Source organism: Dendropsophus ebraccatus, chromosome 5 (assembly GCF_027789765.1).
Source record: "Dendropsophus ebraccatus isolate aDenEbr1 chromosome 5, aDenEbr1.pat, whole genome shotgun sequence".
Classification (NCBI taxonomy): domain Eukaryota; kingdom Metazoa; phylum Chordata; class Amphibia; order Anura; family Hylidae; genus Dendropsophus; species Dendropsophus ebraccatus.
In genome coordinates, this window is record NC_091458.1 from 74,693,866 (window position 1) to 74,708,690 (window position 14,825).

The 14,825-nt window shown below is 41.0% G+C and overlaps 1 protein-coding gene across 1 annotated transcript in view; it reads right to left on the reverse strand.

Annotated features, from left to right (window-relative positions):
• The window catches only part of DIAPH3 (diaphanous related formin 3), a 582,937-nt gene extending 569,236 nt beyond the window's left edge, over window positions 1–13,701 (reverse strand). The window contains exon 1 of the mRNA XM_069970593.1: window positions 13,683–13,701. The gene's annotated coding sequence lies outside the window, so the exon portion shown is untranslated. The remainder of the gene's footprint in view (window positions 1–13,682) is intronic.
• Window positions 13,702–14,825: the final 1,124 nt, after the last annotated feature.

A 14,825-nucleotide genomic window follows, 5' to 3' on the forward strand; every position in this document is an offset into this window, starting at 1 on the left:
TTTTGCACTCACTAAAGAAAAAAATCTTCTAAACCAACTGGTGTCTTAAAGTCCCAAAGATTTGTAATTTACTTTTATTAAAAAATCTCATCTTCCAGTACTTATCAGCTGCTGAATGTCCTGCAGGAAGTAGTGTATTCTTTCCAGTTTGACGGTGCTCTCTGCTGACACCTCTGTCCATGACAGGAATTGTCCACGCCAGTAGAAAATTCCCACATAATAACTCTTCTGCTCTGCAGACTGGAAAGAATATGACTTCCTGCAGGGCATACAGAAGCTAATAAGTACTGGAGGACATGAGAATTTTTATTAGAAGTTAATTTCAAATCTCTGGCACTTTCTGGCACCACTTGATTTGAAAGAATTTTTTTTTTTTTTGCGCTGTACCACTCAACACTGCCTCCCTAGGCACAGGCTGTTGGGTGCCCAGTGGCAAATTTGGCCCTGCAAGTATGTAACTTCAAATAATAGGGCTTTATTCTAGATAGTATTAGTTTACACTTGTGTAGTGATACTCTATTGAGTCAGTCAGTTTTGTGCTACATTTAACTACTTATGGACTTATAGCTAGGATTCACGGGGCCACATAGCAAAAAATTTGCCCAAACACAACACTATATATAATATATATATATATATATATATATATATATATATATATATATATATATACACACACACAATATATACTCCTGTGATGTGGCCAAAATATAAAATCTCTTGTGGCCAGAGGCAGAATCCTTGCTACAGCCAGAAGAGTGACTGGCAGAGCAGAGAGCCAATGGCTGCTTGCTATGACAGTCCACTGTTTTTACCTGTAAGGGCCCATTAGAAGCCTTATGGTAAAATACATAGGTGCAGAAGCAGACTACCTTCTGCTTAACCCCTTATGTACTGTAGTGTGTAAGTGACCCAAAGTTCAGAAGGCAAGGAGTATCTGCCTAAAGGCCCTATTCCACGGGCCGATAATGAGGAGCAAACGAGCGCTGAAAGCTATTCCACGCGTCGGCAGCGAGCGGGTGAGTGCCAGAGGGGCCACAGAGAACTGTGGGGGGGGGGGGGGGCTGCTGGGGTGATCGCTAGATTGTCCGGGCAGCCTATAGAGGATAGTGGCGGTCTGCTGCCACCGTTCCTATTCCATGGAGCAACGGCAGCAGATCGCTGCTATCCTGGTCTTTTGTTTCTCAACATGTTTGAAAGATCAGCCGACATGAACGATTGATAACTGATAACCCCTGACCTCTACACAGAGCTTTGCACACTTTCCTACTTGATTGTGCAGCTGGAGAAAAGAGGTCAGATCTCTTGGTCTTCTGCTTTTTAACCCTTTTTTTTGTGTTGCAGCATGTAAGTAAACATTGGGTCATTTACACACTGCAATACATAAGGGGTTAAGCAGAAGGACATGCGCTCTTACCTTCTCCTCCGGGCCCCCCTCCTGCATAGGCCCCATAGCAACTGCCTACCCTGCCTCTATGGTAGCTACGCCACTGTTTTCTAATGGCTAGTATGTACCTTCGTACATTTCTAGGCTGCGTTCACACTATGTATATTTCAGTCAGTATATGCATATTTCAGTCAGTACTGCAACCAAAACCAGGAGTGGATTAAAAACACAGAAAGGATCTGTTCACACAATGGTGAAATTGAGTGGATGGCCGCCATTTAATGGCAAATATTTGCTGTTATTTTATAACAACGGCTGTTACATTGAACTAATGGCAGTTAATTACTGTTATATGGCGGCCATCCACTCAATTTCAACATTGTGTGAACAGATCCTTTCTGTGTTTTTAATCCACTCCTGGAAATATACGTAGTGTGAACGCAGCCGAAGGCTATGTTGACACTGCGTATGAATCCGTCCGTAGTGCGAACCGCGAATATACGCACGTAGTTTTGAGGTTGATGCGTTCGCTTGAAAGTATATGATATACGGCCGCACAATGCACACTACGTATGAGCTGACGGCCGGATCGTACCGTGCCGTAAAAAATGAACAAGACCATTGTTTGAGGACGGAAATGTTGAAACTCGCGGCCGTGGATTTCCATGCGGTCCCGTAAGAAGTACTTATTTCAGCCAAATTGAACTTGATTTTTCGATCCGAAAGGTTCTGTGTGGTTTACGGGGCTGGGCGAAGATTTCCAAGTAAATGACCTGCCTAAGATCGCTTCGAAACAAGCTAGGGAAGCATAACTGTACTACGGGCGTATGTTAGCGGTGCGTACGCATCCGGCGCATGTCGATTTTTCGCACGCCCGTAGTTTCAGCCGCACATGTACAGCAGCGTAAGACCTGCGTACGAATTTGTACGCAGTGTGAACATAGCCTAAGGCTGGGTTCACACTACGTATATTTTAGTCAGTATTGTGGTCCTCATATTGCAACCAAAACCAGGAGTGGATTAAAAACACATAAAGAATCTGTTCACACAATGTTGAAATTTAGTGGATGGCCGCCATATAACAGTAAATAACGGCCATTATTTCAATATAACAGCCGTTGTTCTAAAATAACAGCAAATATTTGCCATTAAATGGCGGCCATCCACTCAATTTCAACATTGTGTGAACAGATCCTTTCTGTGTTTTTAATCCACTCCTGGTTTTGGTTGCAATACTGACTGAAATCTACATATACTGACTGAAATATACGTAGTGTGAACGCAGCCCCAAACAAGATCGAAACTGATGCGTTTTTTTTTTTTACGTACACAAAAATAGGCTTGACTACGTTTTTCTGTCTGTTAACAGTAACCAAATAAAAACGGATACATTAAACGGATAGGAAAAATGAAGTGTGAACCCAGCCTATGGCTAAGTTCACACAACATATTTTTTCCTATTTCCGATTGCAACAACGGCCGTAGTTAATACGTAAAAATACCTTGGCTTGCTGTCTATAGGGTCTCGGGCAAAGCGTATACACATAGTATACGCTCTGGCCGCGACCCCTAGTGGCGCCGCAAACAACTGACATGTTAGCTCAGTCAGTTCACACAATGAAGCGAGCGGCTCCGGTCGCTTGCTTCATTGTGTGCTGTGGGGAGTTCTGATGTAGGTGCGCACTGATGCGCCCGCATCAGAACTCTGTGGGCCGAAAGATCATCTGTCCGGTTCCGGCCGGGATGATCTTTTCAGAGACCGGCCGCTTGTGACCCGGCCGGATCACGGAACAGCCGGTCTCTTACGCCATGTAAATATGGCCAAACTCTGTAAATAAATGTATACAACAGGTGAAACTGTAAAAAAAAAACAAAAAAAAAAACGTTGAACATGTCACACATTTTTAAAGTAAACATATTACTTTTACTTATATTACCTGATGACCATGGGTGTCAAACTCAGGACCTCCAGCTGTTGCAAAATTACAATTCCCATCATGCCTGGACAGCCAAAGCTTTGCTTTGTTTCTCCAGGCATGATGGAAATTGTAGCCTTGTAACAGCTAGAGGGCCTGAGTTTGACACCTATGCTCTAGACCTAGAGGGTGCCCTCTTATCATGGTTACAGGCCTAGGAGTAAAAAGATTACTACAAAGATCTCTGTACTGACCATTCATATATTTGTACATTGTGATCAGATTGCCCCTAAGATGCTTTTTTTTTCTAAACTAAATAGCCCAAGCTTGATAACCTGTCTTAATGTCCTTGGTAGCCCTCCTCTACACCCGCTCCAGTTTAGCCATGTATTTCCTATATACTGATGCCCAAAACTGTACACAGTGTTCCATATGTGGTCTGACCAGTGGTTTATAAAGAGGTGAAAGAGGCATACATTGCTCAGGTGCGATTTACTTATGCTATTTGTTTTTATTTTGCCGAACAGACCCCAGGACAGATCTTTGATTAAAAGCAGCTATCCGAAGGTACAAGTGGTGTGGGGTCAGATTGTGGGTCGCTTTAACAACCAAATTGAATCTCTAGATTTCTTTCCTAATCTTTCTACTGAAGAGCTGAAGAGAATTCACTCTCTGAATGTGGAGGGAACCAAAGAAATAAATTCAGAGGATCTATTTCTTTCTTATGGAAGAACTAGGGTCTTAAAGTATCCAAGCTGCTTTATCCAGATGGATAAGGGAGACCACTTCTATTTCCTATAGGCAAGCTTCATTATAAGCACTGAAACTGAAAACAGCTCACTTATCAGCAGAAGGGTCTACCTTTTGGGTAAAAAATTAAATCTTTCCCTACTGGCTGCTTTATATAGTTTATTGTTAGGGTAAAAACACACAATAAAGATCCTCCCAATAGTAGATCTCTATTGTGTGTTTCACCTCATATACATCTGGCCTGCACGTTGCACATTAACTATGAATAAGGGCCTTACGGCCAAAAACGTGTCAGATCTGTGCTTTATTTTTTCTTTTATGAATGTTCGCATTATGGACTTTTGTTTATTGTTAGGGTACTGTATATCAATAAACATATTTGATCTGGTTCTGACATAAGCCTTAAGGCCACTTTCACACAATGTATCTTTTGTATTAATCACAACCGTTGTTGCAAATTCCAACAACGGCCGTGATTAATACAAAAGATATATTGCATTGACAATTTATGGAATCCTGTCCGGAGTGTATACACTCCGGAGATGTCAGTTTTGTGCGTCCGCTTTTCCATGACAATGTACACAAAGGAGAGTGTTTTGGGATGCGGGCGCACAAGGATGCGCCTGCATCCAAATTCGATAGAAATGACATTTAAACTTCACTTCACCGATACAGGGCGTTCTGTGACACAGCCAGGTCACACAAAGGCCGGTGTCATACTAAGTGTGAACGTGGCCTAAGGCTGTGTTCACACATGGTACGTACATTGGCCTTTGTTTGGCACTCAAAAACAATGGCCATTGTAGTGAGTGTCACACAATGGCCTTTGTTGCATTGAAAACAGCATTAAAATCAATGTAGAACAGCAGTGACGTGCCAAATATTTCCACGGTCATAGAGAATAACCGCCGTTGTTGTCGTTGTTAAATAGATTGTGTGAACAACGGCTGCTGTTTGCATTTACAGTACCTCAGTACAACACATTTGTCTATGACAAGAATGGCTATTGTTTTAATTGGAAACAATGGCTGTTTTTGTTGTAAAAATACATTGTGTGAACATAACCTAAAGGTGTTATTGTGGAGCAGAAAATGTATTGAAAGTGTACTCCAGCGAAAAATTTTTCTTTTAAATCAATTGGTTCCAGAAAGTTATATAGATTTGTAATTGACTTGTATTTAAAAGCTCAAGTCTTCCAATACTTATTAGCTGTATGTCCTGCAGGAAGTGGATTTTTTTTTTTTTTTTTTTTTAATGTCTAACATAGTGCTCTCTGCTGACATCTCTGTCCGAGACAGGTACTGTCATAAAATGACGTCCATCCACTAAATGTCAACAGTGTATAAACAGTGTGTTTTCAATCCACTCCTGGTTTTGGTTGCAATATAAGGACCAAAATACTGAGCAAAAATACTGCGTGTGAACCCAGCCTAAATTTGTGTTTTAGGTTACTAGAATTAGAGTTCAATGATTTTGTTATCTGTGAAAGTGTATTTAAAGAATTTGAAAGTATGTTGCACAAACACACTGGTTATGAGACCTATATGCAGGAAAACGCGGCTTACTGTTTCCATTTTTATGTAATGCACAATAATAGCCAAATTAGAACATAGCTCTTAGCTGAAACTGGTTTATTTATGCTATTTAAACTGTGCTTTCAACAAACTTTGCATAAATCAATAGTACAAGAAAATATAAGAAACTTTGTAATATATCTCATTTGAGAAAATGCCTCTTTCTTCACATACAGGCTTTTTATGTTTATTTCCCTGTCTCCTGCACTTATCGTTCACTCCTAGGACCCTATTATGGTGTGTTTACACAGGCAGATTTATCTGACAGATTTTTGGAAGGAAAGACTGAGATTTCTCCTCTTTTTAAATCAATTCTTGGTTTTGGCTTCCAAAATCTGTCAGATAAATCTGCCTGTGTAAACGCACCATTACACAGATCAATTATCTACCATGTAAAAAAGAAAACGATCAGTCGAGGAGCCAGTCAACGGCTAATCATTTTTCTTTTAGGTTGTTATAAAATTATCGGCCACACATCCCTAAATGTAATAGGTAGCACGGCCGATGGCTGATGTTAGTGTATATAAAACAATAAAATATATACCTAACTATCTAGGCTCCCCTGGTGTCCTCCTGGCTTTTCCTTGCTCACTACAGCTGCCGCTGGCACATTTATATGTCTCTGAAGTGACAGGCTGCTCAGCCAATCAATGACCGTGGCGCTGTCCCATCTCAGTCAGTAATTGGCTGAGCGGCCTGTCACTGTGGAGATGGGTTCAGAAGCTTCGGTGGCGGACAGGGGGGAGCGTGGACAGGTAAGTATACACTTATCAGCTTGTAGTAAATGTCATATTTGATGCCAGTGCTTATTACTATTGCAGTGTCCCATGGGGGTGTCCATAAAGGCTGTGATTGGGTGCTTTGTGCTAAATGTTGTCTGCTATATGTGCCTTTATTGATTTGCTGTATACTTTGCACTGTTCTTTAACTGTGCTGTACTTTTACTGTTCTTTAACTGTGATTTCAACCAATGTAACAGTCAAGGCTGAGGTAAGAAAGGGTTAAAACAAACAGTAGGAAGTTTCCATAAAAGAGCTGGAGATTACTCAAGTTAAACCTCTTTATTATAATAGAAGTGAGAACAGTGTAGTTCAGAGCAGCCTGGAGTGGGTGGCTTTATCTGACTAGTTCAGTCTAGCAGTAAGGAGTTCCACTTTGGTAGGGATGGTCCGAACCGAGTTCGGTTCGGGTTCGTACGAACCCGAACCCTTGGTAACGATTCCCGCTGTCTGCCCGCTCTGTGGAGCGGGCGGATCCAGCGGGAGGACCGCCTGGAAAACTGGGATACAGCCATAGCCATAGGCTGTATCCCAGTTTTCCAGGCGTAACTCCTGCTGGATCAGACAGCGGGAATCTGCTGCTGAGCGTTCGGGTTCATACGAACCCGAACCTCTGCAGGTTTGGACCATCCCTACTACTCAGGTGAAGTCCGTGAAGTCCTAAGTTAATGTGATGGAGGAGAAAAGTGTGAAGAAGCTTATGGTGCGTTTACACAGAAAGATTATGTGACAGATTATCTGCCAAAGATTTGAAGCCAAAGCCAGGAGTGGATTTGAAAAGAGGAGAAATCTCAGGCTTTCCTTTATGACCTGATCTCTGTTTATAGTCTGTTCCTGGCTTTGGCCTCAAATCTTTGGCAGATAATCTGTCAGATAATCTTTCTGTGTAAACGCACCATTATGCTGGGTTTACACAGAGCGATAATTCGCCCAATAGTACAATTAACGATTTCGAAGTAACGATTTTTCTTTTATAATGATCAGCGTTTAGATGGAATGATATATCGTACAGAAAATTCGTTTTCCAATCATTTTGCGATCGCTTAAGCCTATCTCGCACATAGGTAAAATCAATGAACGACTGTTTACACTGAACGATTGGCGATTTTTTTGAGAACGACGATTTAAGAACAAGTTAAAAGATCAAAACGAACGATTTCTCGCTCGTCGTTCGATTGTTCGCTGCCTTTACATGTACGATTATCGTTCGAATTCGATCGTTATCGTGCAAATTCGCACGATAATCGTTCCGTGTAAACCCACTATTAGCCTGTGGCGTTAAAGCAAATGTATCATCAGGTACATTGCTTTCATTTTTTTACATGAATGGACAGGCGTGGGGATGCTGCGTCTCTGCTGAGAGAGAAAGAGAACTGTGAGTCAACAATTTATTACCTGCACCAGAGAGGGAAAAAGGACAAGTATAAAAGGAGTAGAGTAGAAGAAAAATACAGTATCACACACCTAAAGGCCCTATTACACAGAAAGATTATCGGCCTTATTCATCCTTTACGGCCGATAATCGTCCCGTGTAATAGAAGGCAACGATCAGCCGACATGAATTATGTCAGCTGATCGTTGCTGTCATCTGGTTTTCAACATGTTGAAAGACAAACAACTGTGATAGCAGCGATTTGCTGCTGTCGCTCCGCGGAATAGGAGCAGCGGCAGCAGAATGCCGATATCTTGGGCTATGGGCTGCCTGGACAGTCTAGCGATCACCCGGGCAGAGCGGTGAGGGTCTGCACCAGACTGATCAAAACTTTTGACATGTTTTTTGAAACAACAGTGACTCTTTAAAGGAACTTTCCAGCATTAGAAAAACATGGACAATTTCCTCCAAATACAGCACCACTCTTGTCTCCAGTTCAGGTGTGGTTTTGCAATTGGTTCCATTGAAGTGAATGGCGCTTAATTGCAAACCACACGTGAACTGGAGTTTTGTTTTTTTTTGGATGAAAGTGGCCATGTTTTTCTAATGCTGGATAGCCCTTTTGACATACCAAGGCAAAAATATTTCTTTGCTATGTAACTTGAAGAGGTGCACAATATTTCACATACATCTGTGCAGCAGACTTCTCTATGTTGCAGAATGAGGAGGTGCAGTTCATTTATTTAAACGCAAGGTGTGCATGGTATCGTAATGCTATAGTTAGGGCTGTATTACACGGACCAATCACTAGATCTGCTAGATCTGAGCCGATTACACTGCTCGATTATCGGGCAGCATTGTTAGCAATGTCCAGCCCTTGCTTTAAATGTGTAATACTATAGTTTGTACATACCTCTCCATGCTTCACGGTGTGTCTTCCTGCCTTCTCCTCACTCCCCTCAGCCACCGGTTCAACTTCAGAGCCAGTCTGGGAAGTGACAGGCTTCTCAGCCAATTACTGACTGCGGCGGTCCCATCCTGGCCAGTGATTGGCTGAACGGCCTTTCACTTCAGACACTGACGGGAGCGGGCTGAAGCTAGCAGGACATCAGGGTGCGTGTAGAGGTATTTTCCTTACAGATTCATTAGCTATTGGCCACGCATCGCTAGGACCTAAAGAGAGGATCAGCCGATGATCATTGTCATCAGCTGATCATTGTCTTTATTACATGGAGTGATTACTGCTCTGTGTAACAGAGTCCTTACTGTACAGAGGCTGCTGCAGGAACAGTGCATAGGTAGAAGTAACTTGCCCCAGTGATAACAGGTGATCACGAGGGGTTCGAGATTTTCAGTATCCTTGACATGGTATGCAAAACTTAGAGACTCACAGAAGTGAACGTGAGTAACATTTTATTTTATTCTAGAATTGCATTGTTTCTAAGGCAAAGTACACTCTATTAACCTCTTTAATAAAAATTACTTATATTACTTCAGCTTTCCAGTGAAAATCTGCACCCCCTTTCCTTTAACAATGCCTTGTTACCATGACATCCCACGTGAGCTCTGTTTGGAACATGGAATGCTTCAAATGAAATTATTCTGCACCTTATAATTTGCAGATACTTAGAACTGTGTTCTTGCTGATATGTTCATATAAGGTAATTTTATTAGAAAGGAAATAACAAAGAACAACCTAATCTTCAGAAACGTCAGCTGTGAATTAAAAAATCACTGAAACACACAGGGCGAGTGACCTGGTCTAATCCCTTATGGCTCAGAAGAGAACCCATAGTATGCAAGCTTCCAAGCTACTGTTAATTAGGAGAAGATTGTGTCTGGCATTGTATTAATAAATGAGCTTGTGCTAGTTGATAAAATTGGTTTAAACGTCTTGTATTTTGGGCAAGATTTCTCAATAGTCTTTTACAATATGTTCACAAAGAAATTCTTCAGGGGAGTGTAATTAGCCTTACACTGTTTAATGTCATGCTTAATGATTACTGGGGATGTTTTGATTAGAGAGTTAATCTGCCTATGCATGCAGATGATTGTGGTGTTTAAACTAAGAACAGGAATCCTTAAATAAATGTGATCCATGGAAATGAACGGTGCTAGAAAGAACAAATGGGTCACTACATGGGTCTTCAATAAAACACAGCACCAATTAAGAAGAGACGACAATGCAACACTTAAACACATATAGGAGTGTCTTCACGTATATTCAAACTAAAAAAGAATTGCTATTATTTAACAAAAAAAAAAACTGTGGCACCAGACAACTTGTCCAATAGATATCTCTACATTGGATAACGTACATTGCTTCACACCCGTTAATAAGCATTATTTCCCAATCTTGCAATTCTTTTCTAGGTATATATTCTTAGGTACATATAATTAGAGCTGCTTTTTCCTGATACAGATCCACAAAAATCTTATATAGACATACATTTGAAGTATAGAAAGCTGTGTGCCTTCAGGTGCCATGTGGGGGGTTGGGGGTTGGGGGGGGGGGGGCAAGGTACCTTCTGCATACTATTTTGTTGTTGGGCCTAATGTCTCATTGTTTGCTTAAAGGGGTAGCATGGTAAAGTAAAGTGGTAATTATTGTTTTCAGTAGTTCACTACATAATCACTTGCCACTTACTGGCCCCAAATGTGATTTTTATAGCTGGCCACTTAGGGCTACAATCTACAGTTCATCTTCAGCTTGCTGGTTGCATATATGCACAGTAAGAATTATAGAAGGTTAAACACAAAATTTAAAGTGTACCTGTCATTATAACTTTCAACATCTAAACCAAAAGTAGATGTGATAGAAAGCAATTTTGCAATTTACATAATTTTTTTTTTAGTTATCATGGAGAACACAGCACTTCCTGTTTTCTGACTCTGAGTCAGAAAACAGGAAGTCCAGTGTTTCCCAGGCCATCTGAGTGCTCACAGAGAGAAGGCAGTCATGTGACTGATAGACACATTGAGCTGTGACTCTCTGTACTGGTCAGAATTCCTTTGTTTAGTCTGGGTTTTTTTTAACCAGCATGATAAAAAAAAAAAAAAAAGAATGTATAAGGCAAACTTGCTTTATTTCACATCTACTGTTGATTAACATTTTGAAAGTTATAACGACAGTCAGACATTTTAAGAAAAAAAAAAACATGTACATAAACTGTTAAAAGAAACAAGTGGCAAAAATATCTGTATGCATGAGCATCCCCATGTATTTGCTATTCATTGCACCAAGACATCAGTGTGCACGGCACAGGACCCATAACCAGCATGCTTACTGCTTTTTATTCAGCCCTAACAAATCCTTTCTTCTGTAACATTGCAATTTCATTTTGTCCTGCAGTCAGCCTCGCACTAGATTTATTGTATTAATCTTCTTTGCTAGTTTAATTTCATATATCTTTCAACTGTGCTTGTTTTTAAGCTTTTCTCCCCTTTTTTGCACAGTTCTCATCCATTGTTTAAATGAATTCTGTAAAGTTAACTAAATGTGCAGCCTTATAGTGGTATAAGTGATATATAGTGATTTAGGCCACACACTAGGGAATAAACCAAACTAACAGATTCTGGTCATATAGCTGAGCATGAAGAGACTCCTGTGGAGTAGGTTTGTTGAAATGTTCAAGCACCCTGACCTCAATTTGGCAAAATGGGTTCTGCAGTTAAGTAATTTGCCCTTTGAAATCCCATGCTGTCTAGGATTCAGTACTTAGAGAATGCTGGGAATACTCTCAGTTGATCATGTAATCTGGCTCTTTATGCCAGCAAAAAAAAAAAAATCACAGAGCACTGAACTGTTGCAAATGTCAGTAGTGGCCATTTGTTGCTGTGATAGGATCATTATGCTGATATCCAGCTAGTTACGACTAACTCAAAGAATTTTTGACAATAGTGCTAATTTTACATGTCTTCTGACTAGTGATGAGCAAACTGTCAAACTTCTCCAAACCCAAACGCTAGTCTTTACCCTTACTTTCCTAGCAGCCCCAGGGCTGCATCTAACTTCTGCACTCGCGGGAAATCAAACGCCGAGCGTTTGCTTTCAGAAAACTTTGCTGAACAGTTATACAGGTCTGCTCAACACTAATCCCAACAATTACATCAATGTATTTGGAGATAACGACAATGTTCTGTATTGCAGACCTTCATTTTAATTTATATTTTAACAATAATCAGTAAGTGCTAGAGAACTTATAGATTGACTTGGCTTGCCAGAAGATGTTATTTGCTACAGCTAATAGCAAAATGTGTAAGGCATTTAAAACACTGGAATCCACTACACCATAAAGGTTATACCAACTTGAGGAAGCGGATGCTATATTGAACAGAGTAAAGACAAGCTTGTTTCTGCATCACCATAATAAACCTCTTGACTGTCACAACCTGGACCCCAAGCAATCACTGCTTCCTAAAGTAGATCTCTGCCACTGTCAGGCAACCATTTTGGCGGGATCAAATATATTTTTAATGTCACCCTTAATCTTATTATAAAATGTAATAATAAGTGGGAAAAAAAATTATAGGATGAAATAAAAAAAAATTACCCCCCCCCCCCCCAAACAAAACCCCAAACATGTTAACTATGTGGTAAAACTGAAATACTAAGGTTATACTTGTAACAGACAGACAGTGTGGACCTACTGTGCTACTCCACTAGTTTGGGTTTGGGCCACACCAGGGAGTGTAGTCTATGTGCCCTCTAGGTGTTCACCTTTTATCCTGCTCCAGGATGTGGAAGCTGGAGTTCTGTGGCTAGAAGGTACCAGGTCACTCCACAAGTGTGGTGGCAGTGTGAGCAGCAGCTGGCTCTTAAATAGACTCTGTCAGCAGGTTTAGGCTGTCCTATCTAAGGATAGCATAAACTAGAGACAGAAGATGAACAGAATGATGTATCACATCGTTCTGTGCTGCTAACTCTCAGATATCTTCCTGAATAACATGGACAAAAAGTAGTCCGCTCCATTATGTGTGTGAGCCCAGTAGTCCTGGATATTCATGAGAAGCAGAAAACGCCACCCACCATCTGCTGATTGGCAGTTATCTATCCATGTTGTGTATAGGCAGTCACCTGTCAATCCGCAGCTGGAGGGTGGGGGGAGGGGTCTATACTTGGTAAGCAAGCTGGGTCCAGATGAGGGTCAGACAGAAAGAAAAATCCAAAGAACAAGCATGAGGCAGGACATATAACAGAATACAGAAAGATACCTTTGCTTGGAATCCTAGACTCTAACAACGCTCAGGCAGGGAACTGCAGGTGGAGCCAGTTTAAATAGGTGCAGGTGGCTCTGGATTTGCCGATAGCAGCAGGTGTAAACAAGCTGCTTCTATAAATCCAAAGTATTTGGCCACATGTACACACTCGTTGCCAGGGGCACAATTGAAGCATGGACCAGAGGGAGGAAGAACACATTGGAAGACACGAGGATGCGCAGCCCCAGGACCAGCACAGAACACAGCAGAAGAACAGACAGGAGCCCGGAGGTGGAAAGCAGGAGTGGAGCCTAAACAACTGATGATAAATACAGTTACTGTGATACTTTATAAACTTTTTATGTTTTACAGATTACTACTAAAAAATCTGTGCATTTTAGTCTATGTTTTCTGAATTGTAAGATGTAAATGCAAACTATAATAGAAGAGTGTCGGTTTGACAATTCAGTGCAATGCAACAGCAGTGCTGCCATTATTCAGCACCGTCTATTCTAGAATATTCTGGATCTGAGATGCGTACGTCTTTCTGATATGTTAAAGTCTGATATGTTTTTACTTTTCTGGACTGCTAAACAGTATGTTTAAATGTCCTGTAACATCTTAGAGGCTTTCAGATATAGTTCTGACACTGTTAGGTTTTAGTTTACAGTCACAATACAAACTATTATCTAATACTTGTCTTACTTTTTCAGCCTCTGAAGTCGAGATGAATATAAAGCAATTCCCTGTTGAGACAAAAAAACAAACACCTTTTAAGCATTTAATTTACCTACAGACTTTATAAGACAAATCTCTTGAGTCTAACAATATCAAATATTTGTTTCCAAGTCTGTAAATCTAAGCATCGTCCCTTTTTCTTTTATTTAGTTTTCTTCATTTGATTATTGTTTTTATTCTCTCTAATTTGTATGGTTTGTTTGAAATATCACATTGGCCAGAGTTAGATGATTCTGTGTGTATTTGGAGAATAACATTTGGATTGCATAGAAGTAAACCCTAAAGTAAATGTTTGAGTTTGAACAGCATAAATTTCAAATCTGTCCAATATGCACCAAATATTTAATCTGCAATACATATGTCTGTAGACTTATTACAGAGCTTTGAATGTCTTGTAGTACTCTGTAAGAGCTTACTCATAGTCCTCATGCAACCTAAATAAATTACCTCTATGACTATGAAACTGGTATGTTGGAAGTAGGCAACAGTAGGAGCTAAATTGGGATGCCAATTTAGCTCCTACTGGAGCAGGGTACGCTGTATAGGATAAATACTGCAGTCCCCAAGAACAACTATAGGGAGCCAGGAGACCAGGCCAGATTTGATTGGACTTGGCCCCTGGCTCCAAACAAAACACATGATCAGAGAAACTCTGAGTGGAAGCATAGCTACCTGTCAGGGGGTAAGAAACTCCCATCAGTGAGGTGTAACCCACGGCAACTCCGGTAGCTAAGGACACTGTCGGGTCTCTGTGACGTCACAAGGGGCCAGGCGCTTAACAGCAGCCTGCCGTTGCCATGGCAGTGCCTTAGAGAAAACGGGAGTCGGCGCAGGATCAAGGACAGGTAAGTTACTAACACTAAGTTGAAGAGTGCCTGAGGCAGACTCTGGATGCAGATCGCCGATCAGACAGGATGGAGGTAAGTAATGCTGCGTTTACACGGAACGATTATCGTGCGAATCACAGCGAACGATCAAACGACGAGCGAGAAATCATTCATTTTGATCTTTAACCCTTTAAGGACAGAGCAAATTTCGATTTTTGCGTTTTCGGTTTTTCCTCCTTGTGCATAAAAGGCCATAGCACTTGCATTTTTCCACCTAGAGACC